The sequence below is a fragment of the Protopterus annectens genome, chromosome 1.part0 (genome assembly GCF_019279795.1).
Source record: "Protopterus annectens isolate FY-2018-M chromosome 1.part0, PAN1.0, whole genome shotgun sequence".
In the NCBI taxonomy this organism is placed as follows: domain Eukaryota; kingdom Metazoa; phylum Chordata; order Ceratodontiformes; family Protopteridae; genus Protopterus; species Protopterus annectens.
The window spans coordinates 1,608,427,193-1,608,445,763 of NC_056725.1; positions in this window are offsets into that span (position 1 = coordinate 1,608,427,193).

The window sequence follows — 18,571 nt, forward strand, 5'->3', positions numbered from 1 at the left end:
TACAAACTAGACAATTTATTGATGACCCAAAAAAGTTTTAAAGAAAATTGGGAAACAGGCCAAAAGGAATTGAAACACCACCAAAAACAAGAAGAAATAGATATATTTTGAAGTATCTAAGAAGGTCCTATGGAAGATAACAGAGATGCTGAATGGATAGAAGAGTAAAACAAAGGATAAGAAGTTCAAATGTACAGGATATGAAATGGGATGAAGTAGCAGTCAAAGAGATTGAAACAAAGTTAAGAAAATCTCATAAATGTAAAAACCCCAGGCCCAGAAGCAGTACTTAACTTCTGGTTAAAAGTATTAAAATCTTTATTTGAAGATTTAACAATGGGTGAACCCCTGCATTACTAGGCTATAATTCATACCACACCTTTCGGCCACCTAACCTGGACTGAAACACTAAAGGCAGAGGCACGTCCATATTCATTAAGGATATCCACACCTCCAGGCTAGTTGTTCAGCATAATGCATCCGTAATTATCCAAGTGCAACTAACTTTGGGCAAGACCGAAATCCAAATTGCAGCTTGCTACAGATCCACCACCATGCCCCAGGATTCCCATGCCTCATTTCTTGATACACTGGAAAATATTAGGGTACAACCTAACATCCTAATAATAGGCAATTTCAACTACCCCACCATTAACTGGGAAAACTACTCATGTACCAACTCTTTTGCTCAATGTTTTCTGGAATTCATAAAGTCCAATGCCTTGGATCAACTTATCCACACCTCCACCAGGGGCAGCAATATCCTAGAGCTGGTCATTACCAACATGGGTGACCAGGGTTCCACTCCAGAGGTCAATTCCTCATTGATCAGATCCGACCACAAGCTAATCACCCTAGACATCCACATCCTGCCTCCACCCCACATTAGGGAAACCACAGTAAAAAATTTCTCCAAAGCCAACTTCACACTTCTTAAGATGGATCTAGGACTTTTGAATGAAAGTTCAAAAGCCCAAATCCATTACCACTGAATACACTTTAACGAAAGAGCTTTCATCAAAAAAGCACTTTCGTTAAAGTAAGTTAAATAAAAAACCACAAAATCTACTTGAATGCAGGGGGGCAAGCCCCCTTGCACCCCACATCCCCCCTACTTTAATATTCTCACTGCGAGGTCGCACTACAGTGGGGAAAAGGGAATTTTCCCTTACCGCACAGTAGTACGACCAGAACAACAAGCATACTTACGTGAAAGTGCTGCTTCGGTGAATAGCACTTTCGTGCAAGTATGCTCATCAAATTGGGATTCGGTGAAAGATGCACTCGAGCATCTGTATGGATTCCCTTAAGACAGAAGTGGCAAACTTCATGACACCCATGCAGACAGATAATAGAGGTACGACTGCTGAATCCTACACAAATGCACTTTATAAGCACTTACACGAGTACATGTATTGTGCTATCCCTAACAGAACCAAGATGCTATCCTCCAAAAAAAGGAAGCCAATCTGGTGGTCCTTGGCTATAAACAAACTATAGAACAGAAGAAAGAAACTGCTGCAAAAAAGAGTAAAATCCCATGACTGGAGGAACTCCCTGGTCAGCCTCAGTAAGAAGCTGAGAACCCTCATAAAATCCTCCAAAGCTAGTTACGAAAACAAAATCGCCACTGTTTCTAAAGACAACCACAAATCATTCTATAGTTATGTCAAGAATCTCAATGGCAACACTCAGATTGGCTCTGAGTTACAGTACAATGGCACTAAATATACAGAACCAACTGATAGGTTCAGTGCTAACTTTACCCCCCTCTCACCCCCTAAAGGGCCCATCTCTATACCAAAGAATGCAATGTTCCTGTAATCATGGTTGCACAGGTAAAACCACACTCTCCAAAGCCAAGAACACAGCATCCATGGGACCTGACAACATCCCAGGTTGCGTTCTACATGAACTACAGAATGAACTGGCACCTCACCTAAGTACCATGTTCAATCATAGCCTCACCTCAGGCTTTGTGCCCACTGAATGGTGCACAACGACGGTTATCCCACTCCACAAAGGGGGATACACCACGGACCTTGGGAACTACCTGCCCATTAGCCTGACAAGCCTGGTCTGCAAGGCCATGGAACTTATAAACAAAGACATTGGTAATCTCCAGACTCTGGACCCCACCCAGTTCGGGTTTGTAAAAGGCAGCTCATGTCTCCTTAACCTGATAGACTTCTTTGAAGCAGTCACCAAAACCGTATATGAGGGTAAGGTGGTTCACACAGCCTATCTAGATCTCGCCAAGGCTTTCAACACCATCCCCCACTCTGGAATTATAGATAAACTCACTAAACTAGGTATAAATCCCTATGTCGCAAGATGGGTTGCCAACTGGAACACTGACAGAACCCATACTGTGAAAGTATCAGACTCCAAATCCGACTTCAGACCAGTGATAAGTGGAGTACCACAGGGTTCTGTCCTGGGTCCTCTCCTGTTTGGTATCTACTTCTCTGAAGTACAGGCTAACACAGAAGGTCTTTGGCTAATGAAGGTCGCAGATGACTGCAAACTAGGAGCCATAATTGAAACTCCTAATGATGTGGACATCCTACAAAAGGGCCTCACTGAGACAGATGCCTGGTGTCAAAGCCATGGCCTCAAGTTCGATGCCAAAAAGTGCATTGTCATCCCTTTTAGTTAAAACTCTGTACCCATGAACTACCACATAGGCGGTAGCCTACTTAATACTAAAAGTGTGATAAGAGACCTTGGGACACAGGTGGACAGTATTCTCTCATTTGATAATCAAATCGCCACAGTAGTCAGGAAATTCTTCTACGTGGCACACCTCATCACAAAAGGTTTCTCATCCAGGAAAGAAGAGGTAATTGTTCCCCTCTACTCATAACTCATTAGACCCATAATTGGGTACAATGTCCCTTTTGGTATGTAACTTACAAGACATCTACAGCAACTCGAAAGGCCGCAGAAATCCCTCACAAAGATGAATACTGGCCTCAAACAGATGCCCTATACAGACTGTCTCAAAAAACGGCAGCATTACTCCATCGCATATTGCCTACTCAGAGGTGATCTCTGCCTAACATACAAAGTTATGTCAAACCCATAGCTGTTGGACATGCTCCACTTAAAGAAATCCCAGTCCCTCCAAGCTACATGCTCTAGGGACCTAAACTTTGTCACCACAATAAACAGAACATGCTGGAGGGATAGATTCCAGAGACTTCCCATACTCTGGAGCAAACTACTTATCTATATCAAACAAAGCTCCTCATTAGCACTCTTCAAGAAAAATCATGATGATTGGATGGGAAATAGGAAATTCACCCTGGGGATCATTTCTGTGGCTCTGCTCAACAGGGGCACAAGAAAATAATTTTCTTGGGGGGCGAAAGCCAGGGTACCTTTTTGGCTAGGCTTATATAGGTCCTAGGACCAATAGCCTAGTACTTACCTATGAATCTATGAGTTAGAGCTATTTATATGCACACACCAAACAGAAAACAACCTGGTTAACAACAGGAAAATCAATACACCTACTTAAGAGAGAACCTGCAAGCTATCTTAAAAACTATAGACCAATAAATTAACTTCCAGCAATGTATAAACTAGAAACTGGAACTGATGCTAACAGAGTTTATAGTCATTTAGCAGAAAATACAATCATGTCAATAGAACAAAAGGGTAACAAAAGAGAGTCATATAGAACAAAGGAGCATTTGTTGTTAAATAAAGTCATAATGGAGAAGTGTAATAAGGGGAAGAATCTATATATGGCATGGATAGGCTACAAAAAAAACATTTGATAAGTTTCCACATTAATGAATAAGAGTGCTTAAAAATGTAGAAGATACACCCTACACTGATCGATTACATTACAGTGACCATGAAACAGTGGCAAACAACTTTGCAGTTAAGCCATGATAAAGGACAAATTATTATTCCAGGGATAAAAATTTAAGGGGGTATTCCAGGGTGACTCTTTGTCACTGCTACTCTTTTGTCTTGCCCTTAATCCATTAAGCTGTCTACTTAACAGATTATGTCATGGCTACAATTTGGCTCCCAGAAAACACTAAGGTGTAAGGACTTATCTTCTCTTTGTGGAGGATTTATAGGTTCATAGGTTCATAGGTAGGCACTAGGCTGTCGGCCCTGGAGCCTATACAAGCCCAGCCAAAAAGGTACCCTGGCTTTTGCCACCCAAGAAAATTATTTTCCTGTGCCCCTGTTGAGCAGAGCCACAGAGGTGATCCCAGGGTGAATTTCCTATTTCCCATCCAATCATCAAGATTTTTCTTGAAGAGTGCTAATGAGGAGCTTTGTTTGATATAGATAGGTAGTTTATTCCAGAGTATGGGAAGTCTCTGGGACAGGAATCTATCCCTCCAGCATGTTCTGTTTATTGTGGTGACAAGGTTTAGGTCCCTAAAGCATGTAGCTCGGAGGAATTGGGATTTCTTTAAGTGGAGCATGTCCAACAACTCTGGGTTTGACATAGCTTTGTATGTAAGGCAGAGATCACCTCTGAGTAGGTGATATGCGACGGACTAAAGCTGGAGTTTTTTGAGATGGTCTGCGTAGGTCATCTGTTTGAGGTCAGTAATTCTCTTTGAGAGGTATTTCTGCAGCCTTTACAGTTGTTGTAGATGTCTAGTGAGGTACATACCAAAAGGGGCGTTGTACTCTATAATGGGTCTAATGAGTGATGAGGGAACAATGACCTCTTTTTTTTTCTTAATGAGAAACCTTTTGTGATGAGGTGTGCCACATAGAAGGATTTCCTGACTACTGTGGTGATGTGATTATCAAAGGAGAGACTACTGTCCACCTGTGTCCCAAGGTCTCTTATCACACTTTCGGTGTTAAGTATACTACCGCCTATGTTGTAGTTCATGGGTACAGAGCTTTTACCAAAGGGGATGACAATGCACTTTTTGGCATTGAGCTTGAGGCCATGGCTTTGACACCAGGCATCTGTCTCAGTGAGGCCCTTTTGTAGGATGTCCACATCGTTAGGAGTTTCAATTATGGCTCCTAGTTTGCAGTCATCTGCAAACTTCATTAGCCAAAGACCTTCTGTGTTAGCCTGTACTTCAGAGAAGTAGATACCAAACAGGAGAGGACCCAGGACTGAACCCTGTGGTACTCCACTTGTCACTGGTCTGAAGTTGGATTTGGAGTCTGCTACTTTCACAGTATGGGTTCTGTCAGTGAGCCAGCTGGCAACCCATTTTGCGACATAGGGATTTATACCTAGTTTAGTGAGTTTATCTATAATTCCAGAGTGGGGGATGGTGTTGAAAGCCTTGGCAAGATCTAGATAGGTTGTGTGAACAACCTTACCCTTGTCTACAGCTTTGGTGACTGCTTCAAAGAAGTCTATCAGTTTAGGAGACATGATCTGCCTTTTACAAACCCTAACTTGGTGGGGTTCAGAGTTTGGAGACTACCAATGTCTTTGTTTATAAGTTCCATGATGATACGTTCCATGGCCTTGCAGACCAGGCTCGTCAGGCTAATGAGGTAGTAGTTCCTGGGGTCCGTGGTGGCTCTCCCCTTGTGGAGTGGGATAACCTTTGCTGTGCACCATTCAGCAAGCACAAAGCCTGAGGTGAGGCTATGACTGAACATGGTACTTAGGTGTGTGCCAGTTCATTCTGTAGTTTGTGTAGAACGCAGCCTGGGAACTTGTCTGGTCCCATGGATGCTGTGTTCTTGGCTTTAGAGAGTGTGGTTTTAAACCTGTGCAGCTGTGATTACAGGAACTTTGCATTCTTCCGGTATAGAGAAGGGCTATTTAGGGTGTGAGGGGGGGGGGTAAAGTTAGCACTAAACCTATCTGCCAGGATGTTGGCAATATCAGTCGGGTCTGTATATTTAGTGCCATTGTGCTGTAACTCAGAGCAGATCCGAGTGCTGCCATTGAGATTCTTGACATAGCTATAGAATGCTTTGTGGTTGTCTTTAGAATCAGTGGCGAATCTGTTTTCATAACTAGCTTTGGAGGATTTTATCAGGGATCGCAGCTTCTTTCTGAGGCTGACCAGGGAGCTCCTCCTCTCATGGAATTTTACTCTCTTTTACAACCGTTTCTTCCTTCTGTTGTAGAGTTTGTTCATGGCAGGGGACCACCAGACTGGCTTCCTTTTTTTGGAGGATAGCGCCTTGGTTCTGTTTGGGATAGCACGATCCATGCACTCATGTAAGTGCTTATAAAGTGCAATTGTGTAGGATTCAGTAGTCGTAACTGTATTGTCCATCTGCATGGGTGTTATGAAGTTCACCACTTCTGTCTTAAGAAGCATGAAGTTGGCTTTGGAGAAATTTTTTACCATGGTTTTCTTAATGGGGGGTGGGGGCAGGATGTGGATATCTAGGGTAATTAGCTTATGGTCGGATCAGACCAATGAGGTGTTGACTTCAGGTGTGCAACACCGGTCACTCATGTTGGTAATGACTAGATCTAGGATATTGTTGCCCCTGGTGGGGGTGTGGATAAGTTGATCCAGGGCATTGGAGTTTATGCATTCCAGAAAGCATTGAGTGAAGGAGTTGGTACATGAGTAGTTTTCCAAGTTAATGGTGGGGTAGTTGAAATCGCCCATTATTAGGGTGTTTGGGTGAACCCTAATATTTTCCAGTACATCAAGAAAAGAGGAGTGAAAATCCTGGGGCATGGTGGGTGATCTGTAGCAAGCTACTATTTGGATTGGAGTTTTGCCCAGAGTTAGTTGCACTTGGATAACCTCGGCTGCATTATGCTGAGCAACTAGCCTGGAGGTGTGGATATCCTTAATGAATATGGACACACCTCTGCCTTTGGTGTTCCGGTCCAGGTTACATGGCCGAAACACCATGTAACATTGATACATGTATAGATCTGCATTAAAACAGTATAGTTTATCAGATAGGGAACTGAAAGCACAACTGTACAACTGCAAGTGGTCAGAACTTTTTCAGATGATATAAGAATGTAATTTGTTCTTAATAAATGTGCAAAAGTCGTCTTTAAAGTAGGAAAGCTGCAACACCAAAAAATCAGCCTTGACCAGGAATGTGATAGAAAAGAACTTGAGCAAGAAGGAATGTATAAATATTCGGGAATTGATGAAGGATCAACAATAAAACATTAACAGATGTGAAACAAAACTTAGTAAGGAATATTTTAGAAGAGTAAAATTAATACTGCAAACAGCGCTGACATCTTGGAACAAAGTTCAGGCTGTTAACCAATTTACTCTTCCTGTCCTAACTTAAAATTTTGGAGCGATTGACTGGCCCCAAATGGTGTTGGATCAGTTGGACAGGAATACAAGAAGGATGCTTCACACTTATCAGATGATTTATAAAAATCAGTGTATACCAAGACTATATATTCCCCGTTCTGAAGGAGGTATGGACCTCCTCGAAATTGATACATGTATAGATCTGCATTCATAAGACTGCATACATATCTGATGACCTAGCAAGATCCAAATGTAGTTAAAGTTTAAAAACATGAGGAGAATAAGTTTAATATGACTTTACTGCTTAGTCTAGCAGAAGCATATTGGTGTCAAGTGAGAATGAAAACCAAACCAGATGTAGATAAAAATCAGGCAAAAACTGAATGTGCCAAAAAAAAACAAAACAAAAAAAAAATGAAAAGAAAGAATATAAGGTGAAGGATCAGACGAGAAGGCCAGAAATGTGGAAGATGCTTAAATATAGTTGCAAGTATAGAAAATTCTTGGAACAACCTCATGCTGATCAGGATTGAATGCAGAAATGGTTAAAGAGAAGTGAAATTAAACTGAAAGAAAAAAGGTTAATATTGGCTGCCCAAAATAGTGGATTACATACATGTCGGTTTACAAAGTCCTTTGAACTTGTGGGAGAAATAGACAAATGTAAGTTTTGTAAAACAGAACTGGAAATGGTTGCACAACTTGATGCTGGTTGTAATAAACTAATGGCAGAAGGACTGTATACTGAAAGGCATAATAATGTGGCAAGACTGTTGCATTGGGGATTGTGCAAACATTATAATATTGAAGTAGCTGAAAATCATTAGAAACATAAGCCACAAAGCATTATAGAAAATGATGACATTTATAACACATGGGATCACCCATTAACAACAGTTCAACAAACAGATACAAGAAAACCAGATATAATAGCCCATGAAAGGAAAACAAAAATAACATTGATAATTGAAATTGCTACACCCAGTGACTATAGTGTCTTACATATAAAGATACATGAAGTCATAAAATACCAGGATTTGCTGGCAGAAATGAGGGCAATGTGGAGGAAGGATACAACTCTGTATTTATTGCAATAGGGGCCAATACTGGACACATTGTGGGCACTGTGAAAAGCACTTCTGGCTAACATCAAAGATGGAAACAATAATTTCATGAACTTTATTCAAACTTTGACTTAGGAATGGAATCCATTCCCATTATGGTATTAGAAACACAAAAGCCTTGGATAAATTAAAAAAGAGGCCCTGGTCCATTCCCCTGCCTGTGGCTCCTTTTGAATATGATCTGGCTCTGCAAAGGACAAAGCAATAACATGCAATAAAGTACTGTCATGCTAATGAGGTCCTTCACATATTCAAACAAAATCAAACAGGCAGATCAGTTTTGAGACATACACATTTAGCATGTAAAGCTGTGGAACTCATTTGTTCTCAACACCAGGATTTCTTGGCGGACAGAAGTATCGCTTGTGCTATAATGTTAAGAATAGTATCATTATCCGAGCAACCCATGTTAATATTGACTTTCAGAGCCCATGCCTGCAATTTTGTACACTGTTATCCTCTCTGTCACAGCTGGGTCCACAAACAGCTGACATGTTATGACCTCCACAACCAGAAAATTGTTGACTAGTACTGCAGTGTGGACTGTGATACCATATGGGAGTTAGCAGACATATGCAACCTACAAATGGAATCAAGGGGGGATGCAATGACTGCTTATTCCAGTAAACATGAAGGTCTGAGTAGCATTAACCATCTTTGCTACAGGGACCTTTTATCATTTGATAGTGGACACTTTAGGAGTTTTGCAGACACTATCCACAAAGATTCTACATCCGTTTTGTGATAGAATGGAGCAGCATGTGTAAGAGCATATATGATTCCCATGCGCACCAGCAAACAGAACCACCACTATGTGGCATTCAATAACATTGGCAGTAGAGTACTTAGGGCTGGGTGAAGGGGGCAGCTGAAAATTTGTTTATATTTAGTAACAATTGTGATATGTAATAAAAGACTTTTCACTTGGTCAGGGAACTGTACTATTTATACAATATAATAATTATATTTCTGATTTTCTCTATTTAGTTAGTAAAGTATCAGCACTTGTTTTCCTCATAGTTAAACAAATATAATTGGTTGCCTCTCCTCACAGTCTTATATGAAATTTGCCTTGTTTTTGAATGATGTACCTCCCAAGTGTCTGCTTTTTAAAAATAAGTACTTTCCTGCATGATAGCCTTTTTATTCCTTATGACACATTCCCCACCTGCTGAAGATGCAGAATCTTTAGCTTTCTCAGCTTTGGATTTTCTGCTTCATGTTTTGACACACACGCATGTGACCTACTTTAGTCACTGCAAGATTTCAGGCAGTTGATAGTGCATGACACCAGTGCGTTTTAATGGTGGAAACAGTGTACACCAATAGGGATTACAGTCAGATAGAACACTGTTTTCATTAGTCCGGGATATTGATTTGAAACATGTATTTTTGGATACGTTTTTATTTTCTGCCTTGTATCAGACTTTGTTTATAAACACCTGTAGTGTGAAGACGTGTTAGGTTTTAAAGGCTGTCGGATATAAAGGGTTTTTATACCTTAGTTTCATTATTTCTTACAGTCTCTTTTAAGATGCCGTCACCCTGATTAGGAACAAGTCTTCTGCTCGTTAGCAGCTGAATCAGATAATGTCATTACAGAGCAAGATTTTCTTAAGTACAAACATTTTGAGTAATTTATGATTTTTGCACACCCTTAATTTTGCATATATTCTGTGTTAAAACATTTGGATTTTCTTTGACAGAATCATGAGACTTAGAATCAGAAGAATAACAGGTACATAAATATATCCTTTTTTCTGCATTTGTAAATTATGATTACTACATTTAGAAAAAATAACATACTATGAAATATTATGAATAATGATTGATTGATTGATTGATTGATTGATTTTGTTAAACATAAAATGACTGCCTCAACCTAACAAGTTCTCAAAGGCAATCACAGCAGTGTTGGAGAAATGCCTAATTTAAGTATGAAGCACTGTACACCATTTCTATGAGTGAAAAATGAACTGAACTAAGCTTAATCTTATGAAAAATAAACTGCAAAATATGCCACATTCATGAAATCTTGTTAATTGTTGTTTTTTTCCTTTGAATTTTCCTGACCTGCATTTGAGATGTCTGGGAATAGTACTAAAGGGGCACAGCCCAACACCATAGTTAGCCCATCTAATGCATGGGGATGGGTTATGATATTATGCCTTGTCAAAGGCCCAGACATAGGGACAAATGTTAAATATTGTTTGTATAAACTTATAAAGTTGCTAGAAGAAAAGCTTTTGTGTACCCATGCATTTTCTGAAGGATATAAAGTCTGAAACTCAACTGCCTGTCATTGTTCAGTGATTTCCAGAAAACTACAAATTTTATGAGGAACAGACCAAAATTATGAGTTACAAATCGGGATAGTCTGCAAAAATCTGGACAGTTGAGAGGTATGTGTGAATGTCATAGGGCATGTTACACGGGATTTATTGTGTGCCAGCACTATATAGATAAGTACAAGTTTTATGATGAGCAGAAAAGTTATATGTAGAAAAAAATGAAGAAAACTTCATCCATAATAAACATGAGTGCCAGTTCATGAAACTACCTGAATAATGTAATACAAGCCAGTCATGAATTCACAAATGAATTCAGATAACTCATATGTTCCACAACCTATCAATATATACAACTTAAAACAATGGTTTTACAGCAGAGGGATTCATTTAATTATTTATTTACTTGTTTGATTTGATAACTGAGTGAGTGAACTGCTCTGTGGACCATTTTCAGCCATGACCTTGGCCAAAAGGTTGCAGAAAAATAATCAAAGTATATAACTATTAAATAAATCACAAACATCAACAGATAAAATACATAAAACATCATATATGTATTGCAATATGTACATTTTATAAATGAGTAAGATTAACTAACAATAAAGCTATCTTATATTATCAGGCTTAATACAGCAGAGTTCTATAATCAGAGATTCAATATGATTTTTATAAAACAAAGGCAATGTCTTTATGATAAGTCTCATGCTCAGGAAAATAGTTTAGTTCATAATAACATGAGGATTTATTTTTAACGGCAGTTCCACCACAATTTACTGCTTGCCTGGATTCATAAAACTCTTTGCTATGGACCTTTTTATGGAAGTAAAAGTACATGCAGATCTTTTCGTTACATACCTACAACACGCCACAAAATTTAAGAAATGAGCACCCACATGTAGAGTGAAGGCAATTCAGAGACACACTGAGTGTTAGTGGGGAAGCCTGAGAAATTCTTTGGCTTGCATAGCATGCTTATCACAGTAGAATAAAATGGCAATGGGCAGCATTATTAAAATGAAGGCCTCTGCAGATGCAAATGAGATTAAACAATATGGCAGAGGGATTCAGAGATGTATTTGTACTGACAACAGTAAAATGCTGTTGTTATAGGAGATGAATCACAAAAATGTGAATTGGTAGCACTAGTAAACCTGTATATGCAAAGGTCTGTTCTCACTGCTGGTAGGCGAGTTGTTGCATGAAATCACCATCAGGGGTGTTATGTTATCCATCCTTGTAACATTTCATGCTCTGCATGACACAAAAGTTGTGCAGCACCATTATGTGATTAGAGTCACCATGCAGGAACTAGTCTAGATATATAGCCCTCACAAGTAGGCTTGTGGGATGCGTGGAGTACCTATCCTTGTGAATAGCAAGGTAAGTGAGGCTTTCAGAATACTACTGAAAGTAATCTTTCAGCAACCAACAGGGGACATGGAGTGTGTATTTTAGCACTGGCATCTGCCTCAGAGATACTGTACCACTTCCTCAATGTCATGCAACAGCATATAAGGAAGCAGATGTTCTCTCCCCATTCCACTGAAGAGAGAGGCAACATTATGTGGGCTTTTTATGATATAAACAACTTCTCTGAGGCACAGGGGGCAATAGACTCTACCCACTTTACAATAAAAGTAAAATTAGGGGTATGGAGGAGAAGGTATATTAAACACATGTTTTTCTACTCCATTAAATACCAGGTACTCTGTTGATGCTCAAGGCATACAAAACAATGTGTCTGCTAGCCACCCAGGCAGAATCAACTTAGGGCAAATGTGTGCCTAATATCTGTGGTTTGTGTGTAGTGATTTTGTCCCACGGATATCTTATTGGTGGTGACAGATATACCCTGGCGCCATGGTTAATGATATCTATCAGAAATCTCCAGACCATAGTGCAGAATGGCATAACTATGCCTTGACACAAACCGCAGTCATCACTGATCATGTAGACTGAAGGCCCACTTCTACTGTCTGGATACATCTGGGGATGCCCTGCAGTATGACCCTGCTACATGTAGTAATAGTCTTAGTTTGTGCTATGTTGCATAGCATCATTCAGTGCAAAGAGTTGCAGCAGGAAGTACTCCTAGAACTGACAGCTACTCTGATGAGCTTATGTGGGAGCTGGCTGCTGGGGAAGACAAGGTCAGGAAAGGTGGGCACAGAATGCCATACAACAGGCTAAAAAGCAGCAGAAGATTCCTAACTATATCCAGAATAAAGGAGTATACAGATGAGGGAAGGTGATGCGTCCAAACCTTGAGGCATGCAAAACTGAACTCATGCTGCAGTATTCCATGAATCAATCTGCTGAACTGTGCATCAGATATAGGTTATCCAAGTAACAGAGTACAGAAAGCACAGGACACTGTTATCATCATATGCATAGGAAGGGTGGGCCACAGAATCAAATGCATTAATGGGCAAGTGTGTGTGTATTAGTACAATGTGCATATAATTTGGTATTGCATTTGTCAGGTCTGGCAAGGTGGCTGGGAAGGCAGAGTGCACTGGACAGGGAGAGGGTGCTGTCTCCATTTGATTTTTGTTTGTTTATTTGAGATAGTGTGTGTGATAGAGTCACCAGTGACTTAATTAACCCATTTCCTCACATTAGTGCAATGCTGGATTTGGTATATATAATTTGCAGGGGGGTGTGGGGCATGGGGGGCAGGTCCCCCTTCAAAATAGTAACATACACATACCATTGACTGTGGAATGTCATGGTATGGTAAGCTGCATAGACTGGGTGACTGACGTCACCTCCTGCTATGTGGAATACATCGAACTACAGGTGTTGATGTATTCACTTTCAACCTGGCCACATTTTCGCTCTTCCTGATTCATGATTTCAGGTCAACTATGTGACTGGTCAATGTATGCAGTTTCAAGGTTTCAAAAGCAAACCCAGAGATCACCATTGCAAAGGTATGTTACCTGGTATTCTGTCCCATCAGTAAAGAAAATAGTATTCATTTGGTCACTGGGAGTCTGAGAAGGGTGACAGGCCTTATCTGTGGGGGGTACTTTCCTTTGGTATCTTCACATACTTGTCTACTCTTCCATGGACATATTGTTTTCTGACATCTTTTGAAGAATCCAGTTCTAACAATGATGACAGCTAAAGAGGTCATGGTGTCAGCATTTGAGACAAGCCATGTGGTGTTCTGATCCTCACACTAGTCAGATTGCATAACCTGTGTGCATATTGAACCCACCCCAGACACATAAAATGACAGGTTGTTACAGAGAGATATATTTGGAAAGCACTGTCTCCACCTGTAGCGCAGACCTTTTGATTGATGCATACTCCACTGAATATGTGAAGGAGGGGTGGATTTTATGACCGCAGTCATTTACACCCTGGGTATTGCCCTCCACCAAAGCTAGCTTGCTCAATGTCCATGGCCTAGTGAAGGTGCAGGGTCATCATATGTGGGAGATTAACAACACCACTACAGTCCTAACCAGAAATGCAGGTGTTTTAAGAGGGTCTATATTACCATGTCGACAGGGCTGTTCATCGAACGCCCATATGTCGACACATGTGCACTGAAATACCTAAATGTTGAACGGCTACAAAAGCATTTTTTCCCCCCAGGGAATTTGCCGTTTCCTCCACTGTAGTGCGATCTCAGAGTTGGAATATTTATGTAGGGAGGTGGAGGGGTGAATCACCCCACTTTTTTGTGTCTGTTGGTTTGTTTTGTTTATTGCTGGCTCAGTGACTTTTCTTTTCCCTGCAAAAAATCATTTTTTGACCGTTCGACATTTAGGTATTTCAGTGTGCATGTGTCAATGTAAGGGCATTTGATGAACAGCCGTGTCGACATGGAAATATAGACCTGTTTTAAGAGATATGTATGATGACCATACAGGAGTGCAAAGTCCACATATGTGACTTCATGGGCATATAGCATAGGGCATTTGCATAAAGCAAGTGTCCCTGTTCAGACAGGTATAATTGGACATGCTCTTCCCATGGTCAGTCCACCTCTGTCTTCAGTGGTGATGGCCACTGCAAAGGAGGAGACATAGGTCTGAAATATGTAGTGCCACCATTTCCACTCTGCCTTCCAACATGGCTCAATGGTCATCCATTCCTTCCTTTCAACATGGTCTGGATAGTGCTTGTGACCTTCACAGCAAAGAAAGCTCCTCTAGACAGGGATGTGCGTGGTCTGCATATGTGTCTCCTGTGGATGCTCTGGACTTGTCTGAACAATCTCACCACAATGCTGCATTATCAGCGAGATTGTCCCAGCATATTAGTGACTGTTTGTTGTTTTATTGGTGTCCTGCCAGCACGTCGCAGCATAGAACCCAAAGTATTGTAAAATATATTACTTTATAATATTCTTCCCAAAACATGAACATCACTGCAAATCATTAGAAGAGCTAACTGGCAATCAGTAAGATAAAGATAAGAAGTATACACCTCATGGTAAACATTTCTGAGTCAAAGAGTGCCCTTCCATGGTACTTTAACATGGAGTTGTGCAGCACCATGGCGGGCTGCCTTTGAATTCTAAAGAGTTGGCTAATTCTATAATGCCTGCTCCATGTGCCATCATCACACATTTGCTGCTGAATTCCTCTCTTTACTTCAGTTATAGACACTGATGACTGCAGAGCCAGACCATGGTCAAATGGAGCCCTAAGCTATGTAGTAGATTAGTGACTCTCAATCACACCAATATTCTTTTGCTGGCCATCTCACTCCAGTTACTGTAGAATACTGCCTTGTCAACCTGGGCTATGATTGCTCCTGAGCAAGTACTAAAAGCCTTTTCTAAAACTGAAACACTAGCTGTATGGGTCCAGGCAATATACCAGTTTATTCAAAGGTGCATAGGATGATACTAGGCTATTGGCCCAGAGGCCTTTATAAGCCTAGCCAAGAATTTTTCCCATGTTCGATCTAAGTCAGCACCTGTTTCCCCTGTCCAGAAGGGACACAGGTGGGATCCCAGGGGTGTATTTTCTGTTTCCCATCCATTCATCCAGGTTCCTCTTAATGAGGGGTAGAGAGGTACTCTGCTTGACATGTAGAGGGAGTCTGTTCCACAGATGGGGAGTCTTTGGGACACATATCTATCCCGCCAACAAGTCCTATTAATGTCACAGACCAGGTTAAGGCCTTGCATGTAGGTTAACCGAGTGGAGTTTGACGTACGAATATGAGGCAACTCCATCAAGGCTGGGTCTAAGCTGGCATCGTATGCCAGACACACGTCACTTCTGAGCAGTTTGTATGAGACTGAGTAGAGGGACAGGGCTTTTAGCTTATCTGTATAGGATAGGTGTTTGAAACCCTGGATTTGTCTGGTCAGGAACCTCTGTGGTCTCTCCAGCTGCTGCATGTGCTTAGCAAGGTATATGCTGAAGGAGGCACTGTACTTGATAATGGGTCTGATAAGGGAGGTGTACAGGGATGTTATGACCTCCTTGTTCCTGGATGAAATACCCTTATTTATGAGGTGGGTCATGTAGAAAGTCTTGTGGACAACGGAGGAAATGTGGTGGTCAAAAGTCAGGCTGCTATCAACCTGGGTTCCCAAATCCCTCACGACTGACTGCATGCTTAGTACATTGTTATTAATGTGATAATTAGTGGGGATGCCATTTTTGCCCAAAGGGGATAATGATGCATGTCTTGGCATTCAGTTTGAGGCCATGCTTCTGGCACCAGTCATTAGTTTGGGTAAGATCCTCTTGGAGGATGTTCACATCACTAGGGAAATTTAAGACAGCACCCAGCTTCCAGTCATCTGCAAACTTGGTCAGCCACAGACCACTGGTTTTGGCTTGCACCTCAGAAAATTATATCCCAAACAGTAGAGGGCCCAAGACAAATCTTTGTGGTACACCAATCATTACAGGTCTATTATTAGAAGTGGCTTCCTCTATTTTGACTGAGTGGGTTCTATTAGTGAGCCAGTTAGCTACCCATCTGGTAACATATGGGTGGATGCCTAGCTGGGAGAGTTTATCTATTATGCCTGAGTGGGTAATAGTGTCGAAGGCTTTGGCAAGGTTGAGGTAGGTGGTGTGCACCGTATTCCCTTGTCCATGGCTTTGGTGACTGTTTCGAAGAAGTCCACCAGGCTTAACAGGGATGATCACCCTTTGACAAAACAAAGTGTGGGGTCAAGTGTTTGGAGGTTGCCAATGTCCTTGTTTATAAGATCCATGATAATACTTTCCATAGCCTTGCAGATAAGGCTAGTTAGGCTGATGGACCTATAATTGCCTGGGTTAGTGGACACTCCACCTTTGTGTAGAAGGATGACAGTGGCTGTCCTCCATTCAGCTGGGATGAAGCTGATGCTCAGGCTTTGGTTGAATAGTATGCCTAATGGAGCTGAGAGCTCATGCCAGATTTCATGTAGGGTACAGCCAGGGATGTTATCAGGTCCCATGGAGACTGTATGTTTTGCTTTTGAGAGGGCATTAAAGACCTGCTCCCTGGTGATGAAGGGAGGGAGGAAGGTGCTGGAGATGTCCTGGTTTACTGATGGGAGGACAGAGGGATTGAAGTTTTCACTTAATCTGTCTGCCAGCAGGTTGGCTATATCTATGGCATTTGTGTATGTGGTGTTATTGACCACCAGTTCAGAGCAGATTTGGGTGTTACCTTTGAGATTGCAGATACATGTGAAGAAGGCCTTGTGATTCCTCTTAGCAGATGTGGCCAATTTGGATTCAAAGTTACCCTCTGAGGATTTCAGCTGTGACCTTATTTGCTTGTTCAGACAAAGGAGAGATTGCTTCCAATTTGGCCCCTGCTCCTTCTTGGTTCTGGTCAATATGAAACACTGACTCACAGACATCCTTTGTAACCCTATTCAGTTTCAGACTTTCCAATGGTTAGTAACTGAAGCTCGGAGAACAGCCGTTGTGGTCCTTCTGAACAAGGATGCCCCAAGCACTGACCCTAGGAACTATAGACTGATAAGCCTTGCCAACCTCGTTTGTAAGGTAGTTGAATATATTAATTAAGAGTACTGGTAGCTTATACCACCTTGTCTCATACCATTCTGAATTTTTCAATGGCAGATCCTGTCTTCTTAACCTGTTTGACTTTTTTGAAAGAGTTTCAGTGGCACTGGGTGAAGACAAAACATTGTACAATACCTGCCTAGACCTGCCTAGACCAAACCAAGGATTTTGACACTAGCCAATATCCTGTCATTCTTGATAAACTTACTTATCTAAATATATAAGCTCTTAGGTAACTCATAGATTAGCAAACTTTCTGACAGACAGAACCCAGTAAATTAAGTCTAGTGACACACTTTCCTAAAAAAGATCTGTCATCAATGGTATCTCTCAGGGTTCCATTCTCTTTGGCATATATTTAAGTATCAAAGTTGATATCAGATGTCTCTCATTGACAAAGTTTTCTGATAATTGTAAAGTCGGGGTTATCATTAGTAAGCCAGTTATTCTCTGAAATGGCCTTACCCATACAAATCCATGGCCTAAAGATTAATGCAAAAAACAATTTTGAGTCCCATTCTTTGGGAAACAAACATATTCCTGCACCTACCTCAAAAATGACACCATCCTCCAAAAAAGATACTCTCATTACAGACTTTAACATATTCATGGTAAATGAACTCTCTTCTGACCAACACAGACTACAGACCAATAAGTTTCATTAGTCTCATATGCAAAGCCATGGACAGGTCCGCAATGCTCTGTCTTAGGCTAGGAACACTATATCAATGGCATCTGACAATATCCCAGGCTGCATTCTAAATAGCAAGAAACACCACTTTTCAAACATTCTGGAATAGCTATTTAGCCATAGCCTCCAAACAAACCTGCCTCACAAGCAGAGCATGGCAACTGTCATTCCTCTGCACAAACGCAGACCATCTATGAACCCAGGAAGCAACAGGCCCATAATTCTCACTAGTTTGACATGCAAACCATGG